This window comes from Entelurus aequoreus, linkage group LG01 (assembly GCF_033978785.1).
Source record: "Entelurus aequoreus isolate RoL-2023_Sb linkage group LG01, RoL_Eaeq_v1.1, whole genome shotgun sequence".
Lineage (NCBI taxonomy): Eukaryota > Metazoa > Chordata > Actinopteri > Syngnathiformes > Syngnathidae > Entelurus > Entelurus aequoreus.
The window spans coordinates 96,878,478-96,890,055 of NC_084731.1; positions in this window are offsets into that span (position 1 = coordinate 96,878,478).

The window sequence follows — 11,578 nt, forward strand, 5'->3', positions numbered from 1 at the left end:
TCTTGATTCCAGTGCTAAGTTTTGCTTGCCTCCTAGCCCATGCTAAGTACTTAGCTTCAAGTGCGATCGACACCTTTTCCCGTCGGGTTGTTTTCTGTTTTGTACCTCTTTGAGTCTTGTTTCAAGATTAAATCAGGTTCCTACCTGCAAGTCCTGTCCGGAGTCGTCCGTTTGCATCCCGGGAGAACAAACCGCGCAGTAAGCTGCAATCAAACCGTGAAACCTGCCTTATATAAAACCAAAACTTGGCTTGGCTTGGCTTTTTTTAATGCATTATAAATCGTAAATAAGTAGAGAACAATTGAGTTAACAGATCGAGGGCCCTCTATTGCGCCCACTATACCCTTTCTAAAAACAGCGCCAACAATATTCCATTTACATGGCGTGACCTGAAAATGAACCAAATATGAGTGATATTGTTTGCGCCAACGCAGACGGCTTATTCTTTTTGAAGCATTGATAGCAGCGATCTAACGCCAGCTTTTGCTGCTGTTGTTGACACGCCGAGCTTCGGCTTTGTCTCAAGTTTGCGGAAAGTAAATTCTAGATTACATTTCATGCATCTCTCACCTGATGGTAGAAAAATGTGGCCTTGGAGCGAGAGACCTGGTCGATTTTGAGATGGCAAAAAAGACACAAAAAGAGGCTTTTGGCAACAACAGATTACTCTTCATTCACAATTGAAGTTAAAAAGTGGCTTTGGAGCAATCAAAGCTGCTCACACGGTCAATAATGTGGCCACTATGTTTGACACATCAACCTAATGTGTTTTATATTTATTCATGAGAGCATTTTGGTTGTAAATTGTGAGGTGTGTCTGTTAAAATCATGGTTGTTTTTACAAATGATGACAGATGTGAACAAGAGCATGTATTGTCTATGTGTGATGATGTAAATGAAGTGTGGTTGTAGTGTATATTAAGTGTGTGTCCATGAAAGGGCATTTTATGACTTTTCTTAAATGATTGCATGCTATAGTATGATTTTATTGTCATAATTTTATTGCATGATTTTTGTATCCCTTTAATTTAGGTAGCCAGGGACTGCAGATGGAAATGAGCTATTTAGCTATAATCTGGTACAGAACAGATCTGTCTTTGAGCTTAATGTTTCTGTGCATCGTCCCTTCAAATAAAGACTAAACCAAAACTTTTTTTCAACCCTTCGTGAGGATTACGATTGAATCTTCATCTAAACGGTACCGTCGTTCGGCATCCCAGCCAGAGTGGATATATCACAGTAAGTGTTTGTTTTATTTTGGTTGGTTAGTTTGTATGTTGAGCAAACTAGCATTGCTGTTGCTGCAATAGCGTCACAACAAAGCTGAATCCGTTTAGCACTCGGCTTCTAAAACTTATTGCTCATCCTCTTTGTGTTCAGGCTCAAAAATATACGTTTCTGGATCATACTTTTCCCCAAAGTAAGCGTTGTTGGCTCTCACAAAGTCTTCTTGATCAGCATTGTTGCTGGTGGGGAAGGGATCTGTGGTTCCTAACGCTACGTCACGGATCACATGACTTGCTCAAAATACTATTTTGATCATATCATTTTTTGGTGATTCAACCCCCAATTCCAACCCTTGATTCTGAGTGCCAAGCGGCGAGATAATGGGTCCCATTTTTATAGTCTTTGGGTTTGAACTCACAACCTACCGTTCTCAGGGCGGACACTCTAGCTTTTTCTTCTTAGTCTATTTGCTATTAAGTTTTACTGTTGTTCTTGAGTTTGATTTCATCTCGACAATATTCTGACACAAACAGCGGGCCACTAATGGCCCACGGACCACACTTTGTACACCCCTGGTTTCAAAAAGTAGGCTTTTATGGAGTGTTCCATGTCTATGTTGGCATTATTCAAAATGTTACCATTTAAATCCTAAAGACATGTTGGCTTTATGTGCTTATTTGTGTTTCATTGTATCCATTAAAACAAATCCAATTATCCGTAAATTATTTAGCACTCGGCTTCTAAAACTTATTGCTCATCCTCTTTGTGTTCAGGCTCAGAAATATTCTTTTCTGGATCATACTTTTCCCCAAAGTAAGCGTTGTTGGCTCTCACATAGTCTGCTTGATCAGCATTGTTGCTGGTGGGGAAGGGATCTGTGGTTCCTAACGCTACGTCACGGATCACATGACTTGCTCAAACTACTATTTTGATCATATCATTTTTTGGTGATTCAACCCCCAATTCCAACCCTTGATTCTGAGTGCCAAGCGGCGAGATAATGGGTCCCATTTTTATAGTCTTTGGGTTTGAACTCACAACCTACCGTTCTCAGGGCGGACACTCTAGCTTTTTCTTCTTAGTCTATTTGCTATTAAGTTTTACTGTTGTTCTTAAGTTTAATTTTATCTCGACAATATTCTGACACAAACAGCGGGCCACTAATGGCCCACGGACCACACTTTGTACACCCCTGGTTTCAAAAAGTAGGCTTTTATGGAGTGTTCCATGTCTATGTTGGCATTATTCAAAATTTTACCATTTAAATCCTAAAGACATGTTGGCTTTATGTGCTTATTTGTGTTTCATTGTATCCATTAAAACAAATCCAATTATCCGTAAATTATTTAGCACTCGGCTTCTAAAACTTATTGCTCATCCTCTTTGTGTTCAGGCTCAGAAATATTCGTTTCTGGATCATACTTTTCCCCAAAGTAAGCGTTGTTGGCTCTCACAAAGTCTGCTTGATCAGCATTGTTGCTGGTGGGGAAGGGATCTGTGGTTCCTAACGCTACGTCAACGATCACATGACTTGCTCAAAATACTATTTTGATCATATCTATTTATTTGAAAACTTTTAAATTATTTTGGTGATAAATCAGATATATATATATATATGATAAATGCTTCAATATAGACGCAACTTGTTTTCCCACTCTACTGCTACTTTAAGGGTTTGGAAAGGGGTCCTATACGCCCCCAGTGAATGGAATGCATGTCTATTTTTTATCTTTAATTTAATTTTTTCTGATTTTCTGTTGTACTGCTTTCCACTATACAAATGTTTCTAGTGCTGGTCAAATAAAGACCTGTCATTTTTTTTTCACTTCAATGTGAGAACTGTAGTCTAGTTTTTGAATTGATCAAAACTAGGGATGTCCGATAATGGCTTTTTGCCGATATCCGATATTCCGATATTGTCCAACTCTTTAATTACCGATACCGATATCAACCGATACCGATATCAACCGATATATGCAGTCGTGGAATTAACACATTATTATGCCTAATTTGGACAACCAGGTATGGTGAAGATAAGGTACTTTTTAAAAAAATTTGTAAAATAAGATAAATAAATTAAAAACATTTTCTTGAATAAAAAAGAAAGTACAACAATATAAAAACAGTTACATAGAAACTAGTAATGAATGGAAATTAGTAAAATTAACTGTTAAAGGTTAGTACTATTAGTGGACCAGCAGCATGCACAATCATGTGTGCTTACGGACTGTATCCCTTGCAGACCGTATTGATATATATTGATATATAATGTAGGAACCAGAATATTAATAACAGAAAGAAACAACCCTTTTGTGTGAATGAGTGTAAATGGGGGAGGGAGGTTTTTTGGGTTGGTGCACTAATTGTAAGTGTATATTGTGTTTTTTATGTTGATTTAATTAAAAAAAAAAAAAAAAAAAAAAAAAAAACGATACCGATACCGATAATAAAAAAAAACGATACCGATAATTTCCGATATTACATTTTAACACATATATCTAATCAAAACTCCTACTTGTACATTATATGTGACGATCTGTCACTTCACTTCTGTTTGTGTTTCCTTGTGTTGTGTTTATTTCCTGTCAGCGCTCATACTGGATTTCCATTTTCTGCATGTGCCCGGCACACCTGGTTGCAGTTGCCAATCAGGCTGCTATTTAAGACTGCCTCACCTGTTCCTCAGTGCTCGAGGATTCTGTCGATAAACCAGCATGGCTGCAGTAGTTGTGACCCCAAGATGCAGGAACCAGGAGATAGATGTGCAGGTAAGAGTCTTTTAATACTCACAAATAAGGAGAAGCAGTCATTCATAGTAACAATCCTCGAGCACTGAAGAACAGGTGAGGCAGGCTTAAATAGCAGCCTGATTGGCAACTGCAACCAGGTGTGCCGGGCTGCCAATCTGGACAGGTGAGGGAAACGAGCGCTCAGAGGAGACATGCAGAAAATGGAAATCCAATATGAGCGCTGACAGGAAATAAACAAAACGCAAAACACATTATAAGCCAGATCTAGTTAATGTTTGCGTGTACTAAAACTCGTGCAAACTCGATAGCATAGGTAATGTGTAAAGTATCTACTACTTTTGTCCGCAGAGGATTGCGTCTCTCTAATTGAGCCGAATAAGGAGCGCAATCCATTTAGTGTGACGTGAATGTGGCGGGCACAAAATGCCAGTAGTAAGTGCAAAAACCTAATTAAAATGAGACCGTTTGCACCACTTTTCAATTGTACACACAGTATTAATAGATCACACGCAACACTTTCACAATTTTGTTGTTCGCACACACTATTTAGCGGACAGATGTCAAACTCAAGGCCCACGGGCCAGATCTGGCCCTCCACGTCATTTTATATAGACTGGAAATAATAATGTGTCAATAAAATACCTCATATTTTCTTTCTTTACGTTCTTATTTTCTTATTAAAGTTTTTTTTTTTTTTTGTTTGACAGGGGAAAAAAATGGTGTCCAATATCCCAACAAATATTTTATTTAACTTTTTTGGTCCAAATCCAAATAAATACTTAAATATCTGCTTAACTTATGATTGTATCCATCAAATTGTACACTTTAAAAATGACCAATGGATTTTACTGTAACATTTAAGGAGTTTTTTTAACAGCATATTACTGTAAGTTGAAAAAAACAACAACAACCAATGTTTGTTTTTTTACAGTAAAATTCTGTCGACTGGGCTGTCACATTTTTGTTTAGTTTTTTGCTGTAAAATCCACTGTTGATGATTTTACGGTACCATATTTTATTATGGTTAAAAAAAGCAGGCAGCCAAATCGCCAACATTAAATTAAACAGCAGTACTGTATTTCTATTTACAGTAATATGTTGTAAAAATTATAATAATTTTAAAAAACACACCATATATTTTACAGTAAAAGTCTGGCAACTAAGCTGCCAGTTTTTTTTCTGCAAAAAGAGTGGTAAAATCCAAAGATGTTTTTTACTCTTTACATAAAAAAATAAAAAAATAAATAAAAAATTAAATTCATAGGCAAATTCATTAATAATAATACAAAATAATAATAAAATAAAAAATAATATAATAATAATATAAATAATAATATTATTAATAATATAATATATAAAATAAATACAATAATAATAATAATTATTATTAGTAGTAGTAGTATTATTATAAAAAAAACATATATTTTAAAGTATAGGTTTTACAGTAAAAGTCTGGCAACTAAACTGCCAGTTTTTTTTCTGTAAAAACAGTGGTAAAACCCACAGATTATTTTGACTCTTTACGTTAAAAAAAAAAGTAAAATATTTAAATTCATAGGCAAATTAATTAATAATAATACAAATAATAATAATAATAATATAATAATAATACAAATAAAAATATATTAATAATATAATATATAAAATATAACAATAATAATAATAATTATTATTATTTAAAAAAAAAACATATATTTTACATTAAACATTTTACAGTAAAAGTCTGGCAACTAAGCTGACAGTTTTTTTTCTGCAAAAACAGTGGTAAAATCCATCGATTTTTTTTACTCTTTACATAGAAAAAAAAGAGTAAAATATTTAAATTCATAGGCAAATTAATTAATAATAATACAAATAATATAATAATAATAATAAAAATAATATATAAAATATAATAATAATAATAAAAAGTATTATTATTATTTAAAAAATATGTAGCCTCTGCTGCCCCGAATTGGTCCGTCCGGAGCCTCCACTTTCACCGCCATCCACTTGGCAGCGCACCCGACCCCACTGGTTCCGACCGCGGGTGGTGGGCCCACGTGGCTGTGAGGAAGTCGTGGGGCGTTGGAAAGAGCACTTTGAGGAACTCCTGAACCCAAATACATCAGACACACCCTCCCTGATAGGAGCAGGGCCTGAGGATGATGGGGGATCGACGTTGATCTCTCGGAGTGAAGTCACTGAGGTAGTTAGACAACTCCACAGTGGCAAAGCTCCGGGGGTTGACGAGATCCGTCCAGAAATGCTGAAGGCTCTGGGTGTTGATGGGCTGTCTTGGTTGATACGCCTTTTCAACATTGCGTGGAAGTCTGGGACAGTGCCGAGGGAGTGGCAGACTGGGGTGGTGGTTCCCCTTTTCAAAAAGGGGGACCAGAGGGTGTGTGCTAATTACAGGGGTATCACATTACTCAGCCTCCCTGGGAAAGTTTACGCCAAGGTACTGGAAAGGAGGGTCCGGCCGATAGTCGAACCTCAGATTCAAGAGGAGCAATGTGGATTCCGTCCTGGTCGTGGAACAACTGACCAACTCTTTACGCTTGCGGGAATCCTGGAGAGGGCCTGGGAGTATGCCTATCCAGTCTACATGTGTTTTGTGGATTTGGAGAAGGCGTATGACCGCGTCCCTCGGGAGATCTTGTGGGAGGTGCTGAGGGAGTACGGAGTGAGGGGAACCCTGTTGAGGGCCATCCAATCTCTGTACAACCAAAGCGAGAGTTGTGTCCGGGTGCTTGGATGTAAGTCGGATCCGTTTCCAGTGGGGGTTGGTCTCCGCCAGGGCTGCGCTCTGTCACCTATCCTGTTTGTGATTTTCATGGACAGGATTTCTAGGCGGAGTCGTGGCCATGGCGGAGAGGGTATACGTCTCGGGGGGCTAAAGGTTGCGTCACTGCTGTTTGCAGATGATGTGGTCCTGATGGCACCTTCGGTTCGTGACCTTCAGCTCTCACTGGATCGGTTCGCAGCCGAGTGTTCAGCGGCTGGAATGAGGATCAGCATCTCCAAATCTGAGGCCATGGTTCTCAGCAGGAAACCGATGGTTTGTACAGTCCGGGTAGGGGACAGGACTCTGTCCCAGGTGGAGGAGTTTAAGTATCTCGGGGTCTTGTTCACGAGTGAGGGAAAGATGGAGAAGGAAATCAGCCGGAGAATCGGAGCAGCTGGGGCAGTATTGCAGTCTCTCTGCCGCACTGTTGTGACGAAACGGGAGCTGAGCCAGAAGGCAAAGCTCTCGGTCTACCGAGCTATCTACATTCCTACTCTCACCTATGGTCATGAAGTGTGGGTAATGACCGAAAGAATAAGATCGCGGATACAAGCGGCCGAAATGAGTTTCCTCAGAAGGGTGGCTGGCATCTCCCTTAGAGATAGGGTGAGAAGTGCAGTCACCCGAGAGAGACTCGGAGTAGAGCCGCTGCTCCTTCGCTTGGAAAGGAGCCAGCTTAGGTGGTTCGGGCATCTCGTGCGGATGCCTCACGAGCGTCTCCCTAGGGAGGTCCTGGTTGCACGTCCCACTGGGAGGAGGCCCCGCGGCAGACCAAGGACCAGATGGGGGGATTACATCTCCTCTCTGGCCTGGGAACGCTTCGGGATTCCCCAGGAGGAAGTCGCAAATGTTGCTCTGGAGAGGGAAGTCTGGGGGTCTTTGCTGGAGCTGCTGTCCCCGCGACCCGATTCCGGATAAGCGGTTGAAGATGGATGGAAAAAATATGTATCTTTTACAGTAAAACTTTTACAGTAAAAGTCTGGCAACTAAGCTGCCAGTTTTTTTCTGTAAAAACAGTGGTAAAATCCACAGATTCTTTTGACTCTTTACGTTAAAAAAAAAAGTAAAATATTTAAATTCATAAGCAAATACATTAATTATTTACTGTTACATGCGGCCCTTTAATGGCAGCCATGACTGCGGTGTGGCCCTCAATGAAGACAAGTTTGACACCCCTGATTTAGCGTGTTATTTGGATCTTAGTAAATCAGGCTCTAACAGTTTTATATACAGCCGTGGTCAAAAGTTGACATACACGTGTAAAGAACATCATGTCATGGCTGTCTTGAGTTTCCAATTATTTCTACAACTCTTATTTTTTTGTGATAGAGTGATTGGAGCACATACTTGTTGGTCACACCACATTCATGAAGTTTGGTTCTTTTATGAATTTATTATGGGTCTACTGAAAATGTGAGCAAATGTGCTGGGTCAAAAGTATACATACAGCAATGTTAATATTTGCTTACATGTCCCTTGGCAAGTTTACCTGCAATAAGGCGCTTTTGGTAGCCATCCACAAGCTTCTGCTTGAATTTTTGACCACTCCTCTCGACAAAATTGGTGCAGTTCAGCTAAATGTGTTGGTTGTCTGACATGGACTTGTTTCTTCAGCATTGTCCACACGTTTAGGTCAGCACTTTGGGAAGGCCATTCTAAAAACCTTAATTCTAGCCTGATTTAGCCATTCCTTTACCACTTTTGACCCAACTGTGCCCAAGACCCAACCTCTGAACTGATGATTTGAGGTTGTCCTGAATAATTTGGAGGTAATCCTTCTTTTTTCATTGTCCCATTTACTCTCTGTAAAGCACCAGTTCCATTGGCAGCAAAACAGACCAGGAGCTTAATACTTACCACCACCATGCTTAACGGTAGGCATGGTGTTCGTGCGATTAAAGCCCTCACCTTGTTCATGATCCGTGGTCCGGATCATGTTTTTGTTATGTTCTGTTAGTTTTAGACTCCAGTAGTTCCTGTTTTTGTGTTTTTAAATACCATGGCGATTTATTAGTTTCACCTGCCTCTGGTGTTCGGGATCAAGAGACCATTATTTAAGCCGGTCTTTGCCAGTCAGTCGTCCTGGTGTCATTGCTGGTTTTCATGTCCGATTTCAAGTTTATGCTAGTTGTTCGATTCATGCCGTGTCCACGTAAGTGTTAGTTGTTTCATGCCACAGTTTGATACAGTTTCTCTATGTCCATAGTTCTTGCTAAGTGTTAGCGTCTATGTTTCCTGCGTTAAGTTTGTTTTGTTCTTTAGCCTCTCGTGTGAACGGCACACTCTCCTTTTGTTTTGGTTCCTGTCTTTTCTGATGTTTAGGATTCATTGAATAAGGAACAAACTGGACTTACAACACAAGCAATGCCAAACTATTAATCGATTTAAACTATTATACAAACATGGGGTCTGGTTCAAATATAGAGATGAGGGTCTTTAATTTGACCTGCTACTATACTCCGTCTCAAAGTGTTAACATGTGCTCAATGTTTCCTTACCATTATTGCTATGATGTCTATTACCATTGTTGGTATATTCATTATTCCTACATTGTTGATACAAATTATTGTTACAGTGTAATAACTATTGTTACCTGTGGTAATGCCACTATGATACAACATCTGTATTATAATCCTTGAACAAAGTAAGAGTGAAACTCATGGGAATAATCACTGAATGGAGAACTGGGGGTGGGATTAAATCAATTATCTTCTTCCTACTCCCTTTAAGGCAAAACTGGACAATAATGCACTATATTAATTTATATTATTATGTTTTGTCAACTTGTACTTCTTTGTCATTGCCTGAAATAAATAAATAAATGAATGAAAAAATAAATAAATGAAATATTAAACACGTTCCTACCTTCAAGGCCTGTCCAGAATAGTCTGTTTGCATCCTGGGAGAACAAACCTCGCAGCAAGGTGCAACCCCCCCCCCGTTATGACTGCAAAAAAACTCAATTTTTGTTTCATCTGACCACAGAACTTTAGTCCAGAAGGTCTTATCTTTGTCCATGTGATGTCAGATGAAACAAAAATTGATACCCAGCAATGTTTGGAGGAGAAAAGGTGATTCACCAAACTTCCTGAATGTTTTTGTGTGACCAACAAGTATGTGCTCCAATCACTCTATCACAAAAAAAAATAAGAGTTGTATAAATTATTGGAAGCTCAAGACAGCCATGACATTTTGTCCTTTACAAGTCCATGTAAACTTTTGATCTAAAATGAGACAACACAAAAACGAGCCTGCGGATTTGAATGTAGCGTGGGTGTGCTTATTGTTTTGCTTTGTGTGTATGTGGTGTGAGGCGGGTGGAGGCACATGTTGTGCCGGCACTTGAGCCCACGCTGGCGATGGCAGTTTGGCGGCACATTATGGCACGGCACCAGCACACACACATGGCGTGTTAGTGATGTCATTAGAGATGAAGTAAATGTTTCCAATGAAGGAGGCTTGTTGAGGTGCGGGGACAGGCGGGGGGAAATATGGACATCGGCGGTGGAGAGGTTGGGTATCAAGGGCAGACAGGCCGCGCGTTTGCTTATATGTGTGTGTGTGTGTGTGTGTGTGTGTGTGTGTGTGTGTGTGTGTGTGTGCCCCCGCGTCTTTGTACTGTCTAATCTAGGCGTCAGCAGCTTTTTGAGGCTTTTGTGCTGACAATAATCACACAGCGCTTCTCTTTTCATTCATCAGCAACAACAAGGAGCGATCACATGTCCTGATGGAGAATACAGCCAGAGAGAGGGGGGGGGGGGGGGGGGGTGCAGTCAAAGTGGCCATCATGTTGCCTGGTTACCGCTTAGCTGGACGGTCAATGCCACGTAACCCAAGATATCCCACTTTTTTTTTGTTTTTTTTTGTTAAATAATAATTTATTTCAAATTGCACTGTGTCGGACGAGTAAATCTGAGGTCAAATCTGTAGCGAGTGTTAATTAAGATAACAGAATAGTTTTTTTTTTCTCCATCATAAATAAAACAATATGACACAATGTTACATTTATACATGCTACAAATACAGCAGTGATTTTTTTTCCCCTCTCCTGCTGTTTAAAATGATTCCGCTTTTTAAACCCTCACAAAATTCTCAATAGTACCGTATTTTTCGGAGTATAAGTCGCACCGGCCGAAAATGCATAATAAAGAAGGGAAAAAAACATATATAAGTCGCACTGGAGTATAAGTCGCATTTTTTGGGGAAATGTATTTGATAAAAGCCAACACCAAGAATAACATTTGAAAGGCAATTTAAAATGTCTAAAGAATAGTGAACAACCGGCTGAATAAGTGTACGTTATATGAGGCATAAATAACCAACTGAGAACGTGCCTGGTATGTTAACGTAACATATTATGGTAAGAGTCGTTCAAATAACTATAACATATAGAACATGCTATACGTTTACCAAACAATCTGTCACTCCCAATCGCTAAATCCCATGAAATCTTATACGTCTAGTCCAGTGGTTCTTAACCTTGTTGGAGGTACCGAACCCCACCAGTTTCATATGCGCATTCACCGAACCTGAACCGTAATCATAAAATGATATTATATTAAAGAAATACTAATAAATATATATTTTACAAACAGAAAGTTACAGGAATGTACACATAATCCCATGTTTACATCTCATTGTGCAACATGTGAATGTTTTAGTGAACTACATGTGATATCTGAAAGGGATACACATTATTTCCAAAGTAGGACCCCCCACCCAGATATATAATACTAGTACACAGCTCATGAAAAACAATATGTTATAGTCATTGTAAGTGGGCCAAAACACTTATATTAGAAAATAATCTCATGGAAATGACTGCTGTCATTTG